Here is an 18,291-nt window from a genome sequence, read left to right on the forward strand (position 1 = left end):
GTATATGCATAAATTTGATTAAATGGTGTTTGCACGTTGCTACGCAACGTGCAAATACATCAATCAGCTATGCACGCTAGGTTGCTCTGGCCGTTCGGGGGTGTCCAAACTTTTGACCCGTGGCTCCATTACACACAGTACTGGGGGGCCGGGGTGTCCAAACTTTTGACCCGTGGCTCCATTACACACAGTACTGGGGGGCCGGGGTGTCCAAACTTTTGACCTAATGCTGTTTTATCCCATAGCTGCTCCATACACTCACAGTACTGGAGTTCTAGCTACCTGTCCTTCGATCTAGCTGCCGTCCTCCGATTGGCCCCATTCATTCCAATGGGGCCACTTCGTACGACATTCGTACGAAATCCGTACGTCGTAACTTTTCGTAACGCATATTTTCGGAAAGAGCTCAATAAGTTCTACAGGTCCTCAATTGGTTTCATCTTAGTATTTCAAAAATTGCGACGTCCACGGACGTGCAAAGTTCTGCCCATTCATTTTCTATGGGCAAAAAAACGCGTACTTACGAAGTTTTTACGAAAAACGTAAGTCCGATCGGAAAGCTGTATACAAGCCCACCATTCCCGATATGGACGCACGTTTTCTCTTTTGAACGAAGTCGATATTTCGAAAACTGCGGCACTAGTTAACCGGACAAAAAACAGGTGGAATAATAATAATAATAATAATAATAATAATAATAATAATAAGAATAAGACTTAAGAAGAACAATACTGTGATTGCATTACTGCAATCACACTAATAATAACTAGATTGCAGTTCCTGCAGAAACTGCGAGTGTGATTGCAGTGCTGGCTGGTATCTGCTAAGGTGTTGCTAAGGTGTTGCTATGGTATCCGGGGTGGTTGCTAAGGTGTTGCTAGGTGGTTACTAGGTGGTTGCTAAGGTGTTGCTAGGCGGTTGCTAAGGTGTTGATAGGCGGTTGCTAAGGTGTTGCTATGGTATCTGGGGTGCTTGCTAAGGTGTTGCTAGGTGGTTACTAGGTGGTTGCTAAGGTGTTGCTAGGCGGTTGCTAAGGTGTTGCTAGGCGGTTGCTAAGGTGTTGCTATGGTATTTGGGGTGGTTGCTAAGGTGTTGCTAGGTGGTTGCTAGGTGGTTGCTAGGTGGTTGCTAAGGTGTTGCTATGGTATCCGGGGTGGTTGCTAAGGTGTTGCTAGGTGGTTGCTAGGTGGTTGCTAGGGTGTTGCTAGGCGGTTGCTAAGGTGTTGCTATGGTATCTTGGGTGGTTGCTAAGGTGTTGCTAGGTGGTTGCTAGGTGGTTGCTAGGGTGTTGCTAGGCGGTTGCTAAGGTGTTGCTATGGTATCCGGGGTGGTTGCTAAGGTGTTGCTAGGTGGTTGCTAGGTGGTTGCTAGGGTGTTGCTAGGCGGTTGCTAAGGTGTTGCTATGGTATCCGGGGTGGTTGCTAAGGTGTTGCTAGGTGGTTGCTAGGTGGTTGCTAGGGTGTTGCTAGGCGGTTGCTAAGGTGTTGCTATGGTATCCGGGGTGGTTGCTAAGGTGTTGCTAGGTGGTTGCTAGGTGGTTGCTAGGGTGTTGCTAGGCGGTTGCTAAGGTGTTGCTATGGTATCTTGGGTGGTTGCTAAGGTGTTGCTAGGTGGTTGCTAGGTGTTTGCTAGGGTGTTGCTAGGCGGTTGCTAAGGTGTTGCTATGGTATCCGGGGTGGTTGCTAAGGTGTTGCTAGGTGGTTGCTAGGTGGTTGCTAGGGTGTTGCTAGGCGGTTGCTAAGGTGTTGCTATGGTATCCGGGGTGGTTGCTAAGGTGTTGCTAGGTGGTTGCTAGGTGGTTGCTAGGGTGTTGCTAGGCGGTTGCTAAGGTGTTGCTATGGTATCCGGGGTGGTTGCTAAGGTGTTGCTAGGTGGTTGCTAGGTGGTTGCTAAGGTGTTGCTAGGCGGTTGCTAAGGTGTTGCTATGGTATCCGGGGTGGTTGCTAAGGTGTTGCTAGGTGGTTGCTAGGTGGTTGCTAAGGTGTTGCTAGGCGGTTGCTAAGGTGTTGCTATGGTATCCGGGGTGGTTGCTAAGGTGTTGCTAGGTGTTTGCTAGGTGGTTGCTAAGGTGTTGCTAGGCGGTTGCTAAGGTGTTGCTATGGTATCCGGGGTGGTTGCTAAGGTGTTGCTAGGTGGTTGCTAGGTGGTTGCTAGGGTGTTGCTAGGCGGTTGCTAAGGTGTTGCTATGGTATCCGGGATGGTTGCTAAGGTGTTGCTAGGTGGTTGCTAGGTGGTTGCTAGGGTGTTGCTAGGCGGTTGCTAAGGTGTTGCTAGGGTATCCGGGGTGGTTGCTATGGTGTTTCTAGGTGGTTGCTAGGTGATTTATATGCATAAATTAGATTAAATGGTGTTTGCACGTTGCTACGCAACGTGCAAATACATCAATCAGCTATGCACGCTAGGTTGCTCTGGCCGTTCGGGGGTGTCCAAACTTTTGACCCGTGGCTCCATTACACACAGTACTGGGGGGCCGGGGTGTCCAAACTTTTGACCCATGGCTCCATTACATACAGTACTGGGGGGCCGGGGTGTCCAAACTTTTGACCTAATGCTGTTTTATCCCATAGCTGCTCCATACACTCACAGTACTGGAGTTCTAGCTACCTGTCCTTCGATCTAGCTGCCGTCCTCCGATTGGCCCCATTCATTCCAATGGGGCCACTTCGTATGACATTCGTACGAAATCCGTACGTCGTAACTTTTCGTAACGCATATTTTCGGAAAGAGCTCAATAAGTTCTACAGGTCCTCAATTGGTTTCATCTTCGTATTTCAAACATTGCGACGTCCACGGGCGTGCAAAGTTCTGCCCATTCATTTTCAATGGGCAAAAAAACGCGTACTTACGAAGTTTTTACGAAAAACGTAAGTCCGATCGGAAAGCTGTATACAAGCCCACCATTCCCGATATGGACGCACGTTTTCTCTTTTGAACGAAGTCGATATTTCGAAAACTGCGGCACTAGTTAACCGGACAAAAAACAGGTGGAATAATAATAATAATAATAATAATAATAAGAAACAGACTTAAGAAGATTAATAGTGTGATCTGCAATCACACTAATAATAATAAGAATAAGACTTAAGAAGAACAATACTGTGATTGCATTACTGCAATCACACTAATAATAATAAGAAACAGACTTAAGAAGATCAATAGTGTGATCTGCAATCACACTAATAATAAGAAGAAGAAGAAGAAGAAGAAGAAGAAGAAGAAGAATAAGACTTAAGAAGATCAATACTGTGATTGCATTACTGCAATCACACTAATAATAATAAGAAGATTACGAAGAACAAGAAGTTGGCTTTTCCAAGCCAACTTAATAAGAAGATTACGAAGAACAATAAGTTGGCTTTTCCAAGCCAACTTAACTAGAAAAGGCAAAGTTCGTGAACGAACTTTAAGTTGGCTTGGAAAAGTACGTTAATAACGTTGAAAAGTTAAAATGGTTGCTAAGTGGTTGCTAGGCAGTTGTGATCATTTCTAAAGTGGTTGCTAAGCGTTTGCTAGGCAGTTGCTAACGTTTTCCAGGTGGTGGCTAAAGTGTAGCTAACTGGTTGCTAGGCAGTTGCTATCATTTCTAAAGTGGTTGCTAAGTGGTTGCTTGGCAGTTGCTAATGTATTCCACATGGTTGCTAAGTGGTTGCTAGGCAGTTGCTAACATTTTCCAGGTGGTTGCTAAGGTGTAGCTAACTGGTTGCTAGGCAGTTGCTATTAATTTTAAAGTAGTTGCTAGGCAGTTGCTAACGTATTCCTCATGGTTGCTAAGTGGTTGCTAGAGAGTTGCTATCATTTCTAAAGTGGTTGCTAAGTGGTTGCTCGGCAGTTGCTAACGTTTTCCAGGTGGTTGCTAAGGTGTTGCTAACTGGTTGCTAGGCAGTTGCTAACGTATTCCACATGGTTGCTAAGTGGTTGCTAGGCAGTTGCTAACATTTTCCAGGTGGTTGCTAAGATGTTGTTCAGTGGTTGCTAGGCAGCTGCTATGATTTCTAAAGTGGTTGCTAGGCGGTTGCTAACGTTTTCCTAGTGGTTGCTAAGGTGTTGCTAAGCGGTTGCTATGCAGTTGCTATCATTTCGAAAGTGGTTGCTAAGTGGTTGCTAGGCAGTTGCTAACGTTTTCTTAGTGGTTGCTAAGGTGTTGCTAAGTGGTTGCTAGGCAGTTGCTATCGTTTCTAAAGTGGTTGCTAAGTGTTTGCTAGGCAGTTGCTAACCTTTTCCAGGTGGTTGCTAAGTGGTTGCTAGGCAGTTGTTAACATTTTCCAGGTGGTTGCTAAGATGTTGTTAAGTGTTTGCTAGGCAGTTGCTATAATTTCTAAAGTGGTTGCTAGGCTGTTGCTAACGTTTTCCTAGTGGTTGCTAAGGTGTTGCTAAGCGGTTGCTAGGTAGTTGCTATCATTTCTAAAGTGGTTGCTAAGTGGTTGCTAGGCAGTTGCTAACGTTTTCCAAGTGGTTTCTAGGCAGTTGCTAAGTGGTTGCTAGGCAGTTGCTAACGTATTCCAGGTGGTTGCTAGGCAGTTGCTAAGTGGTTGCTAGGCAGTTGCTAACGTTTTCCAAGTGGTTGCTAGGCAGTTGCTAAGTGGTTGCTAGGCAGTTGCTATGATTTCTAAAGTGTTTGCTAGGCAGTTGCTAACGTTTTCCTAGTGGTTGCTAAGGTGTTGCTAAGCGGTTGCTAGGCAGTTGCTATCATTTCTAAAGTGGTTGCTAAGTGGTTGCTAGGCAGTTGCTAACGTTTTCCTAGTGGTTGCTAAGGTGTTGCTAAGTGGTTGCTATGCAGTTGCCATCATTTCTAAAGTTGTTGCTTAATGGTTGCTAGGCAGTTGCTAATGTTTTCCTAGTGGTTGCTAAGGTGTTGCTAAGCGGTTGCTAGGCAGTTGCTATCATTTCTAAAGTGGTTGCTAAGTGGTTGCTAGGCAGTTGCTAACGTTTTCCTAGTGGTTGCTAAGGTGTTGCTAAGTGGTTGCTAGGCAGTTGCTAACGTTTTCCAGGTGGTTGCTAAGGTGGTTGCTAAGCAGTTAATAGGTGGTTGCAAAGCCCTGGCTGGGGTGCCGGGGTGTCCAAACTTTTGACTGATAGTTGCTCCATACAGCAGCTCCTCCATACACTCACAGTACTGGAGGAGCAGGGGAGAGAAGGGGTTCCGTGCGCAGAGCTGCTCGTGTGTGAGATGGAACTCTGGGCCCCCCATTCATTTCTATGGGGCAACTTCGTACGACATTTGTACGAAATCCGTACGACGTATCGTTTCGTAAAGCATATTTTCGGAAAGAACTCACTAAGTTCTATGGACCATCCGAATTTCGTCTTCATATCTCAAAAATTGTGACGTTCACAGCCGTTCAAAAATCTTCTAGTTCATTGTCTATGGAAAAAATGACGTACGTTTACGAAGTTTTTACGAAAACCGTACGATATATCGCTCCAAAAAGCACAAGCAACGTAATTCACTATAGGTCCCACGATCCCTGAAAATTTCGTGATTCTACGTTGAAAGCCCTAGGAGGAGATGCGTTTAACAAAAGTGGGGAAGAATAATAATAATAATAATAAGAAGATTACGAAGAACAATAAGTTGGCTTTTCCAAGCCAACTTAACTAGAAAAGGTAAAGTTCGTGAACGAACTTTAAGTTGGCTTGGAAAAGAACGCTAATAACGTTAAAAAGTTAAAATGGTTGCTAAGCTTTTTCCGTCTGAAGAGTGTGAAGAGTCATTGATTTGCTGTTAACGCTAAATGCTAAAAACGCTGAAATCTAAAAACATTTGGTTAAACGCTGAAATCTAAAAATGTTTGATTAAACGCTGAAATCTAAAAACGTTTGGTTAAACGCTGAAATCTAAAAACATTTGGTTAAACACTGAAATCTAAAAATGTTTGATTAAACGCTGAAATCTAAAAACGTTTGGTTAAACGCTGAAATCTAAAAACATTTGGTTAAACGCTGAAATCTAAAAACGCTTTATTAAACGCTGAAATCTAAAAACGTTTGGTTAAACGCTGAAATCTAAAAACGCTTGTTTAAATGCTGAAATCGTAAAACTTTTGGTTAAACTTTTGATTGCTAATGTGTTGCTAGGCGGTTGCTATTATTTCTGAAAAGGTTGCTAAGCTGTTGCTAGGCAATTGCTAATGTTTTCCAGGTGGTTGCTAAGCTGTTGCTAACTGGTTGCTAGGCAATTGCTAACATATAACAGGTGGTTGCTAGGCAGTTGCTAAGTGGTTGCTAGGCAGTTGCTAACGTTTTCCAAGTGGTTGCTAGGCAGTTGCTTAGTGGTTGCTAGGCAGTTGCTAACGTTTTCCAGGTGGTTGCTAAGTGGTTGCTAGGCAGTTGCTAACATATTCCAGGTGGTTGCTAGGCAGTTGCTAAGTGGTTGCTAGGCAGTTGCTAACGTTTTCCAGGTGGTTGCTAAGTGGTTGCTAGGCAGTTGCTAACGTATTCCAGGTGGTTGCTAGGCAGTTGCTAAGTGGTTGCTAGGCAGTTGCTAACGTTTTCCAGGTGGTTGCTAAGTGGTTGGTAGGCAGTTGCTAACGTTTTCCAGGTGGTTGCTAAGTGGTTGCTAGGCAGTTGCTAACGTTTTCCAGATGGTTGCTAGGCAGTTGCTAAGTGGTTGCTAGGCAGTTGCTAATGTTTTCCAAGTGGTTGCTAGGCAGTTGCTAAGTGGTTGCTAGGCAGTTGCTAACATTTTCCAGGTGGTTGCTAAGTGGTTGCTAGGTAGTTGCTAACATATTCCAGGTGGTTGCTAGGCAGCTGCTAAGTGGTTGCTAGGCAGTTGCTAACGTTTTCCAGGTGGTTGCTAAGTGGTTGCTAGGCAGTTGCTAATGTTTTCCAGGTGGTTGCTAGGCAGTTGCTAAGTGGTTGCTAGGCAGTTGCTAACGTTTTCCAGGTGGTTGCTAAGTGGTTGCTAGGCAGTTGCTAACGTTTTCCAGGTGGTTGCTAGGCAGTTGCTAAGTTGTTGCTAGGCAGTTGCTAACGTTTTCCAGGTGGTTGCTAAGTGGTTGCTAGGCAGTTGCTAACGTATTCCAGGTGGTTGCTAGGCAGTTGCTAAGTGGTTGCTAGGCAGTTGCTAACATTTTCCAGGTGGTTGCTAAGTGGTTGCTAGGTAGTTGCTAACATATTCCAGGTGGTTGCTAGGCAGCTGCTAAGTGGTCGCTAGGCAGTTGCTAACGTTTTCCAGGTGGTTGCTAAGTGGTTGCTAGGCAGTTGCTAACGTTTTCCAGGTGGTTGCTAGGCAGTTGCTAAGTGGTTGCTAGTCCATTGCTAACGTTTTCCAGGTGGTTGCTAAGTGGTTGCTAGGCAGTTGCTAACGTTTTCCAGGTGGTTGCTAGGCAGTTGCTAAGTTGTTGCTAGGCAGTTGGTAACGTATTCCAGGTGGTTGCTCAGTGGTTGCTAGGCAGTTGCTAATGTTTTCCAGGTGGTTGCTAAGTGGTTGCTAGGCAGTTGCTAAGTGGTTGCTAGGCAGTTGCTAACGTTTTCCAAGTGGTTGCTAGGCAGTTGCTAAGTGGTTGCTAGGCAGTTGCTAACGTTTTCCAGGTGTTTGCTAAGTGGTTGCTAACTGGTTGCTAGGCAGTTGCTATAATTTCTAAAGTGGTTGCTAAGTTGTTGCTAAGTGGTTGCTCGGCAGTTGCTAACGTTTTCCAGGTGGTTGCTAAGGTGTTGCTAAGTGGTTGCTAAGCAGTTAATAGGTGGTTGCTAAAACCTGGCTGGGGTGCCGGGGTGTCCAAACTTTTGACTGATAGCTGCTCCATACAGCAGCTCCTCCATACACTCACAGTACTGGAGGAGCAGGGGAGAGAAGGGGTTCCGTGCGCAGAGCTGCTCGTGTGTGAGATGGAACTCTGGGCCCCCCATTCATTTCTATGGGAAAACTTCGTACGACAATTGTACGAAAACCGTACGTCGTATCACTTCGCAACCTCCTATTAATTTAAAGATCTCGATAAGATCTATAAGCTCGCCGAATTTGGTGTTCGTATCTCAAAAATTGTGGCAGTTACGGACGTTCAAAATTTGGCCCCATTCATTCCTATGGGAAAAAAATGCGTACGTTTACGAAGTTTTTACGAAAACCGTACGATATATCGCTTCAAAAAGCACAAGCAACCTGAACCGCTATAGGTACTACGATACTCTAAAATTTCGTGATTCTACGTCAAAAACTGTAGGAGGAGATGCGTACAACAAAAAAAGCGCGGAATAATAATAATAATAATAATAATAAGAAGATTACGAAGAACAATAAGTTGGCTTTTCCAAGCCAACTTAATAATAACTAGAAAAGGAAAGTTCGATAACGAACTTTAAGTTGGCTTGGAAAAGTACGTTAATAACGTTGAATATTTAAAATGGTTGCTAAGATATTTCTGTCTAAAGCGTGTGAAGAGTGGTTGCTATGCTGTTGACTTTCGGCTAAATGTTGAAGTCCAAAAAGTTTTGGCTAACATGGTGAAAAGCTTATAATTATCTTATAAAGTAAAGTGTTGCTAAGTGGTTGCTAGGTAGTTGCTAGGCAGTTGCTAATGTAGTCCACATCGTTGCTTAGTGTTTGCTAATTGGTTGCTAGGCAGTTGCGAACATATTCCAGGTGGTTGCTAAGCTGTTGCTGACTTGTTGCTAGGCAATTCCTAACGTATTCCAAATGGTTTTTAAGTGGTTATTAGGCAGTTTCTAATATTTTCCAGGTGGTTGCTAACTGGTTGCTACGGTATCCGGGGTGGTTGCTAAGGTGTTGCTAGGTGGTTGCTAAGGTGTTGCTATGGTATCTGGGGTGGTTGCTAAGGTGTTGCTAGGTGGCTGCTAGAGGGTTGCTAGGTGGTTGCTAAGGTGTTGCTATGGTATCCAGGGTGGTTGCTAAGGTGTTGCTAGGTGGTTGCTAGGATGTTGCTAGGCGGTTGCTATGGTATCCAGGGTGGTTGCTAAGGCGTTGCTAGGTGGTTGCTAAGGTGTTGCTAGGTGGTTGCTAGGGTGTTGCTAGGCGGTTGCTATGGTATCCAGGGTGGTTGCTAAGGTGTTGCTAGGTGGTTGCTAAGGTGTTGCTAGGTGGTTGCTATGGTGTTGCTATGGTATCCAGGGTGGTTGCTAAGGTGTTGCTAGGTGGTTGCTAAGGTGTTGCTATGGTATCCTGGGTGGTTGCTAAGGTGTTGCTAGGTGGTTGCTAGGCAGTTGCTAACGTGTTGCTATGGTATCCTGGGTGGTTGCTAAGGTGTTTCTAGGTGGTTGCTAAGGTGTTGCTAGATGGTTGCTAAGGTGTTGCTAGGCGGTTGCTAAGGTGTTGCTATGGTATCCGGGGTGGTTGCTAAGGTGTTGCTAGGTGGTTGCTAGGTGGTTGCTAGGGTGTTGATAGGTGGTTGCTAAGGTGTTGCTAGGTGGTTGCTAAGGTGTTGCTATGGTATCCAGGGTGGTTGCTAAGGTGTTGCTAGGTGGTTGCAAAGGTGTTGCTATGGTATCCGGGGTGGTTGCTAAGGTGTTGCTAGGTGGTTGCAAGGTGGTTGCTAAGGTGTTGCTAGGTGGTTGCTAGGGTGTTGCTAGGTGGTTGCTAAGGTTTTGCTAGGTGGTTGCTAAGGTGTTGCTATGGTATCCAGGGTGGTTGCTAAGGTGTTGCTAGGTGGTTGCTAAGGTGTTGCTAGGTGGTTGCTAAGGTGTTGCTATGGTATCTGGGGTGGTTGCTAAGGTGTTGCTAAGGTGTTGCTATGGTATCTGGGGTGGTTGCTAAGGTGTTGCTAGGTGGTTGCTAAGGTGTTGCTATGGTATCCTGGGTGGTTGCTAAGGTGTTGCTAGGGGGTTGCTAGGCGATTGCTAAGGTGTTGCTATGGTATCCTGGGTGGTTGCTAAGGTGTTTCTAGGTGGTTGCTAAGGTGTTGCTAGGTGGTTGCTAAGGTGTTGCCATGGTATCCGGGGTGGTTGCTAAGGTGTTGCTAGGTGGTTGCTAGGGTATCCAGGGTGGTTGCTAAGGTGTTGCTAGGTGGTTGCTAAGGTGTTGCTAGGTGGTTGCTAAGGTGTTGCTATGGTATCCTGGGTGGTTGCTAAGGTGTTTCTAGGTGGTTGCTAAGGTGTTGCTAGGTGGTTGCTAAGGTGTTGCTAAGTGGTTGCTAAGGTGTTGCTATGGTATCCAGGGTGGTTGCTAAGGTGTTGCTAGGTGGTTGCTAAGGTGTTGCTAGGTGGTTGCTAAGGTGTTGCTATGGTATCCTGGGTGGTTGCTAAGGTGTTTCTAGGTGGTTGCTAAGGTGTTGCTAGGTGGTTGCTAAGGTATTGCTATGGTATCCAGGGTGGTTGCTAAGGTGTTGCTAGGTGGTTGCTAGGTGGTTACTAGGGTGTTGCTAGGTGGTTGCTAAGGTGTTGCTAGGTGGTTGCTAAGGTGTTGCTAGGTGGTTGCTAAGGTGTTGCTATGGTATCCAGGGTGGTTGCTAAGGTGTTGCTAGGTGGTTGCTAAGGTGTTGCTAGGTGGTTGCTAAGGTGTTGCTATGGTATCCGGGGTGGTTGCTAAGGTGTTGCTAGGTGGTTGCAAGGTGGTTGCTAAGGTGTTGCTAGGTGGTTGCTAGGGTGTTGCTAGGTGGTTGCTAAGGTTTTGCTAGGTGGTTGCTAAGGTGTTGCTATGGTATCCGGAGTGGTTGCTAAGGTGTTGCTAGGTGGTTGCAAGGTGGTTGCTAAGGTGTTGCTAGGCGGTTGCTAAGGTGTTGCTATGGTGTCTGGGGTGGTTGCTAAGGTGTTGCTAGGTGGTTGCTAAGATGTTGCTATGGTATCTGGGGTGGTTGCTAAGGTGTTGCTAGGTGTATCTAACTGGTCGCTAGGCAGTTGCTACCATTTCTAAAGTGGTTGCTAAGCAGTTGCTAGGCAGTTGCTAACGTTTTCCAGGTGGTTGCTAAGGTGTTGCTATCTGGTTGCTAGGCAGTTGCTAACGTATTACACATGGTTGCTAAGTGGTTGCTAGGCAGTTGCTAATGTTTTCCAGGTGGTTGCTAAGGTGTATCTAACTGGTTGCTAGGCAGTAGTAGATAAAAAGAAAGAGTGTTAAATGTAGAAGTACAGAAAAAGGGAGAGCCTGAAATAGAGAAGTAGAGAGAAAATCAGCGTGAGAAGTAGAGAAAGAACACCCGAGAATGTGAGAAAAAGAGTGACAAGTAGAGAGAAATATTGAGCGAGAGAAAGAGAATTAGGGAAAAAGAGAGATCGAGAAATAAAGAAGTAGAGAAAGAAAGAGGATGTAGCAGAGAGATAGATAGAAAGAGAAAGCAAGACAGAAAAGTAGAGTGAAAGAGAAGTAGAGAGAAGAGCGAGAAATAAAGAGAGAGTAAGAGAGAAATAGAGAAATAGAAAAGTAGAAAGAAAGAGACAGAAAAGTAGAGAGAGTGAGAAAGAGAGAGTGAGAAATAGAGAAGTAGAGAGAGTGAGAAAGAGAGAGTGAGAAATAGAGAAGAAGAGAGCAAAAGAGAGTGAGAAATAGAGAAGCAGAGAGAGAGTGAGAAATAGAGAAGTAGAGAGAGAGTGAGAAAGAGAGAGTGAGAAATGGAGAAGTAGAGAGAGTGAGAAATAGAGACGTAGAGAGAGAGTGAGAAAGAGAGTGAGAAATAGAGAAGTAGAGAGAGAGTGAGAAATAGAGACGTAGAGAGAGAGTGAAAAAGAGAGTGAGAAATATAGAAGTAGAGAGAGAGAGTGAGAAATAGAGATGTAGAGAGAGAGTGAGAAAGAGAGAGTGAGATAGAGAAGTAGAGAGAGAGTGAGAAATAGAGTGAGAAATAGAGACGTAGGGAGAGAGTGAGAAAGAGTGAGAAATAGAGACGTAGAGAGAGAGTGAGAAATAGAGTGAGAAATAGAGACGTAGAGAGAGTGAGAAAGAGAGTGAGAAATAGAGGAGTAGAGAGCAAAAGAGAGTGAGAAATAGAGAAGTAGAGAGCAAAAGAGAGAGTGAGAAGTAGAGAAGTAGAGAGCAAAAGAAAGAGTGAGAAATATAGAAATAGAGAGAGAGTGGGAAAGAGAGTGAGAATTAGAGAAGTAGAGAGCGAAAGAGAGAGTGAGAAAGAGAGAGTGGTTGCTAAGCAGTTAATAGGTGGTTGCAAAGCCCTGGCTGGGGTGCCGGGATGTCCAAACTTTTGACTGATAGCTGCTCCATACAGCAGCTCCTCCATACACTCACAGTACTGGAGGAGCAGGGGAGAGAAGGGGTTCCGTGCGCAGAGCTGCTCGTGTGTGAGATGGAACTCTGGGCCCCCCATTCATTTCTATGGGAAAACTTCGTACGAAAATTGTACGAAAACCGTACGTCGTATCACTTCGCAACCTTCTATTAATTTTAAGATCTCGGTAAGATCTATAAGCTCGCCAAATTTGGTCTTCGTATCTCAAAAATTGTGGCGGTTACGGACGTTTAAAATTTCGCCCCATTCATTCCTATGGGGAAAAAATGCGTACGTTTACGAAGTTTTTACGAAAACCGTACGATAAATCGCTCCAAAAAGCACAAGCACGCTAAGTTGGCATAGGTCCTACGATCCGTGAAAGTTTCGTGATTCTACGTTGAAAGCTCTAGGAGGAGTAGCGTACAGAAAAAAAGGCGTAAGAATAATAATAATAAGAAGAAGATTACGAAGAACAATAAGTTGGCTTTTCCAAGCCAACTTAATAAGAAGATTACGAAGAACAATAAGTTGGCTTTTCCAAGCCAACTTAATAAGAAGAATAAGAAGAACAGTAAGTTGGCTTTGACAAGCCAACTTAATAAGAAGATTACGAAGAACAATAAGTTGGCTTTTCCAAGCCAACTTAATAAGAAGATTACGAAGAACAATAAGTTGGCTTTTCCAAGCCAACTTAATAAGAAGAATAAGAAGAACAGTAAGTTGGCTTTGACAAGCCAACTTAATAAGAAGATTACGAAGAACAGTAAGTTGGCTTTTCCAAGCCAACTTAATAATAATAATAATAATAATAATAATAAGTTGCCTTTAACCAAATAACTGATATATGTATTGTTAACACTTTACAATAAGGGTACATTAATTAACATTACTTATCACAAAACATCTCAACTAATGATTTATTGACACTAGATTAGACATTATTAATCATTACAAAATGATTTAACTAATGTTTCAATTTATATTTTTTTTTACTTTTTTTACTGCAGCCAATCAATGCAGGACCATCCTATACTTTTTTTTTTAACACAAGCTCTACAATATTATATCAGAAACATCAATTTAAATATTTATGATGTATGTAACCCTCACTCACTGCTGTTGTCCGTTTCCCATCCCCTCCATGTCTTTTTCTTTTCTTCTATTTGACGTAAAATATTCATATAAATTCTGATCTGCCTTTTCTTTTTTTTTTTTTCTTTTTTTTTTTTTTTACAAAAATCAGATACTTCAGTACAAATAAGAAAACAAAAAAAAATCTGATTAAGATTGCTGGTCAATTTACCATTCCACCTTAAAAACTGCTCTCATGGCACGCAGGCTTGCTTTTAAGGTGGAACAGATCATCTTGTTGTTTTAAATAGACTGTTTGTGATTTCTGCAGAATCTAATCAGAAATGTGTAAAACTCTTAAATCACTTTATCATCTACTAACTACAGTCTAAAAAGGGAACTGAGTTTTAATGCAGGGAAACTGTTAAGGTGGAATGGAAATGTGTTTTCAGGTGGAAGCTTCATACGCTGCAATGTAGATCAAGTGAGGAATTAGTTACTCAGATGTAAGTTAGTTTTACAGTAAAGTGCTGTATTACAATTTTTTAAAGTAAGACTTTTTTTCTATATTTTTATTAGAGGCTACTTTGAAAATGACAACACAGTCTCACAACGAAAACGTCGCTGGGTTGACTTTCTCAAAAGCACCGCCCAAACGTCTACTTATCCACGTATGAAGGCCATTGGCCCCTCCTTCGGAAAACTTCGGATTCTGGGCCATCACCCGAGTGCAGCCGAACGTCCGCCATACTGCCCTCGCGCTCTGTGTGTGTGCTGGTAAGTTAATATTTAGCCATAATTAAGGTTTATTCATTTTATTAACAGAATATATGTATTCAGTGGTTGCACCGTGTGTATGACAGGGCTCTTTTAGACTACATTGGGGCGTGTAAAAGCCGTAAACTAACCGGGAAACGGGGATAAACGGGGCTGGCAGCAGACGCTGGTGCGGGGCTTTTGTGAGTTAGTAAGCTAGCTAACATGCTAGCGTTAGCTTAGCTAACTACTTTCGGAAGTTACAACCCATTTATATAAGTAATTTAATCGGGTTTCTTGCGTTATATTGTGACCAAGGTGCAGGTATTTCGTTAACTAACCGGGAAACGGGGATAAACGGGGCTGGCAGCAGACGCTGGTGCGGGGCTTTTGTGAGTTAGTAAGCTAGCTAACATGCTAGCGTTAGCTTAGCTAACTACTTACGGAAGTTGCAACCCATTTATATAAGTAATTTAATCGGGTTTCTTGCGTTATATTGTGACCAAGGTGCAGGTATTTCGTTAACTAACCGGGAAACGGGGATAAACGGGGCTGGCAGCAGACGCTGGTGTGGGGCTTGTGTGAGTATTAGCTAGCTAACATGCTAGCGTTAGCTTAGCTAACTACTTACTGAAGTTACAACCCTTTTAGAGAAGTAATTTAATCATTTTTATTGCGTTATATTGTGACCAAGGTGCAGGAATTTACCTGAGAACAGTTGGAATTAGCAACTATTATTCTCATATTGGCCGTAGTCAGCTAATTATCTAGCTAGCTAACCATATTGTTCGGCTAGGATACCAGAAGCTAGATATCATTTTAGCACCATGCTAACTAGCTTGCTGCTGTAACTTACAGCACTGGAGTAACTAGCTAGCACCAGGGTGGGTAGTTATTTTACAGCACCAGGGTGGTAGGTGGGTAGCTAGCTGTACAGCAACAGGGTGGTAGGTAGTTAGGTAGCTGTACAGCACCAGGGTGGTAGGTAGGTAGCTAGCTAGCTGTACAGCACCAGGGTGGTAGGTAGGTAGCTAGCTGAACAGCACCAGGGTGGGTAGTTATTTTACAGTACCATGGTGGTAGGTAGGTAGCTAGCTGTACAGCACCAGGGTGGGTAGTTATGTTACAGTACCAGGGTGGTAGGTAGGTAGCTAGCTGTACAGCACCAGGGTGGTAGGTAGGTAACTAGCTGTACAGCACCAGGGTGGTAGGTAGGTAGCTAGCTGTACAGCACCAGGGAGGTAGGTAGGTAGCTATCTGGACAGCACCAGGGAGGTAGGTAGGTAGCTAGCTGTACAGCACCAGGGAGGTAGCTAGCTATCTAGCTGTACAGCACCAGGGTGGGTAGTTATTTTACAGTACCAGGGTGGTAGGTAGGTAGCTAGCTGTACAGCACCAGGGAGGTAGGTAGGTAGCTAGCTGTACAGCACCAGGGAGGTAGGTAGGTAGCTAGCTGTACAGCACCAGGGTGGTAGGTAGTGTTAGAAATTCGGCCTTCAGGAACCAGGTGTCCGATTCAGGAGTCAGGAGACGGCTTCAGAGTTGACTTGAGTTTATTCACGTGCAGACAGAAAATCTACACGGGCACAGCTTAGTCAGTCGATCAGAAGCAATCTGACTAAAGATATTTTGAGGGAACATTATATACCTTTTGAAAACTGCAGGGTGGTCACTTTAATGGGGGGTATGAGGGTCCCTGCAGAGACAAATGGTCAGATAAATTAGCATATAGACGATGAGGGTCCCTGCAGAGACAAATGGTCAGATAACAATCTGGGTCCCTGCAGAGATGAATGGTCAAGTTTTGTAGCAGACATGATGGAGCCACAATTGGGGGAATAGGAGAGGGTGAAAGAGTTAAAGTATAATTTGTTATGGGCAGAATTCTATCAATTCCCCCTTTGATTCTCCCAAATGGAGAATCACACAACTACATTATTAAAGGTCTGTAACTATACAACTGTAATTGTACCATAAATGTCAGAAAAGTTGATGTAACCAAGTATTGGAGCTGGTTATGTCTGTTACTTGGTCTTAAAATGTTCCTGAAGAATAATGAAGAAAGTTTCAGTAGTTGTCCATGGTTTTCCAAGAGGCTTGCTTCCATGTGGTGATGTCTCTTCTTACATCACAACTTCAGCTTTTGAGCAGCCACATTGTGTGTGTGTGTGTGTGTGTGTGTGTGTGTGGATGTCCATGGCGATTGCTTCAATGTCAGTGAAAGGCAGGCCATCTGGGAAGTCCACTTTGAACCTCAATTGTCTTTTCAACTGTTCAGGCTTGCATCCGACACGTCACAAATTGTTCTCGCCATGCTGGATTGGCTGGAGCACTGTCTGGCTCCAACAGATCTGTAACAGAGGAAACACTGAGCAGTAAATTGTTCATTGATGTTGATTATGTATATATTTTTTTTTTTTTTGTAGTTTATCTGCTTATCCCCGCTGTCTGTCCCTCAGAAGAGGCTGCTATGATAATGTACAGTGTGTTGAAATCTTCATCCCAAAGGGTAACCCCCATGAAAATAGAAATCATGGTTCTTCCTCGGGACTCTGAACAATTACCCACCTCTTCTTTTCTGACCCTAGATCTCAGTTCTGGGGTACAAGCAGAAACTAACAAAACTCAATGAGACATTCTCATCTAAATAGATTGTTTCATGTTTCCTCACCATGACCCATTGACCAGAAATAGCAAGTCATTTGCTCTAATCTCGTTAGTTGTCCGAGTTTTCATCTCACCACAGGTGAGAAAACTATTTGAATTATCCTACTGTGACCAAATTGTGTTTGTGAAGCTATTGTGTTTGTGAAGCTAGTTTTTGCTTCCCCCTTTGATCCAGAATCCATCTGGATCACTTAATACTTTAGTTAAACCATATTCAGAGTTCCACAGATCAGGAACTCAAACTACAGGTTGTAACTGAAGAGTATAAAACTTAAATTGATCGTATAGTGGTTACTTCAGTGTATGACAATTTTAAATTGATCGTATAGTGGTTTATTTTTTCCTAAAAATAACTATATCACCTAAAGTCTGCAAAAAACTTCGTTTGGTGCATTATCTCTAAAATTGTGCAACACAACTTAACTTAATCAGGACTGGTCTCAAGTCCCTTGCTAGTAAGAAAACAAAATAAACAAAATAGTTAAAAAGTGCACTTAAATATATTATTAACATGCTACTTAGCTTATGGTAAGCTCAACCTGGATGGTAAATTCAACTTATGTTCATAAGAATCTTAAGATTCTGCTCTGAGATTTGAAACCATCAAAATCCAGTTCTTAAAAACAAAAAGCACAAATATGAGTTTAAGTAGCAGGACAAATTAACTTAAGCCAAAGCAGGAGAAACTGTTGAAATCCCTGTGACTCCCTGTAGAGCACTGAATATCAAAGATAACTGTCCTGTGACACCCTGTAAAGTCTTGATTATCAGAGGTATCTGTTCTTGTGAAATCCCAGATGGGCTTCCCTGTGAGAACCCACCAAAAGAATTTCCCATTGTGCTGTCTCTAGAACTAGCACCCATTTTGCATCTATCTGCCTGCTTTTTACGACAAACTCGAGAAAAGTGACCAATTCTATGGCAGTAGTGGCACTCTTTTTTCTGATTAGTGAAGATTTGAGTTGGACCCAAGTTTGATCCATTCTCTGTGAGGATGTGTATGGATGCAGGAACATGGTTTGGTTCAAGATCCACATCCAAACGGTCCAGTTCATTCTTAAGATCAACCCACTTAGTATTCCTCCAGTTTGGAACAGCAGTCACCAGAGCTTGTCTAAGATCTGTTTGTAGTGACTCAACCAGCTGTCTAAAATGGGGACCATCAGTTGTATTGTTAATGTTATCAGCATTGTAATGGCTGATACCTGAATGACGCAGAAAAACTTTTTCAAACCTCTCACAGAAGTCTGCTGCAGACTCTCCCTTTCTATGTCTGCAGTTGGTAATCTGCCCCCAATCAGTGGTTTTACGGCATTTGCATTTAATCCAGTCATCAAAAGCTTCCCACCCTTTGTCAAGGTTCTGGCCTTTGTCACCCAAAGCATTTGAGACCTTTTTAGCAAGTTCTCTACCATCTGTGATGTTAAGAACTTGGCTAGCAATGGCTACGGCGTCATTTGGATGTAGTGAGTACAGATTCCTTTTCTTATGCATAAGATCAATAAAGTCAAGCCCCATTTCCCTTGGAGGTTTAAACTCTTTGGATATTGTGTCCAAAGTTGCTGCATCTAAAGGAATGTGCCCAATTTCTAGTCTGGTTTCACCACCTGCATTTCTCCTATTAAGTACCTCAGAGGATACAACAGTTACAGGTCTCATTTTAACACAGATTGGAAAGTGTGTTTTA

The 18,291-nt window shown here is 43.4% G+C and overlaps 1 long non-coding RNA gene across 2 annotated transcripts; it reads left to right on the plus strand.

The window, feature by feature from the left end:
- Positions 1-1,102: 1,102 nt before the first annotated feature.
- Positions 1,103-12,261, plus strand: LOC125790074 (uncharacterized). 2 transcript variants are annotated; one of them, XR_007430016.1, is made up of 4 exons: positions 1,103-1,153; positions 9,308-9,460; positions 10,613-10,860; positions 10,915-12,261. It is a non-coding gene; the product is annotated as an uncharacterized LOC125790074 (long non-coding RNA). The 2 variants fall into 2 exon arrangements; XR_007430015.1 differs by having other exon boundaries at positions 9,308-9,374; positions 10,406-12,261.
- The last annotated feature ends 6,030 nt before the right edge of the window (positions 12,262-18,291 follow it).

The sequence above is a fragment of the Astyanax mexicanus genome, unplaced genomic scaffold (assembly GCF_023375975.1).
Source record: "Astyanax mexicanus isolate ESR-SI-001 unplaced genomic scaffold, AstMex3_surface scaffold_34, whole genome shotgun sequence".
Taxonomy (NCBI): Eukaryota; Metazoa; Chordata; class Actinopteri; order Characiformes; family Acestrorhamphidae; genus Astyanax; species Astyanax mexicanus.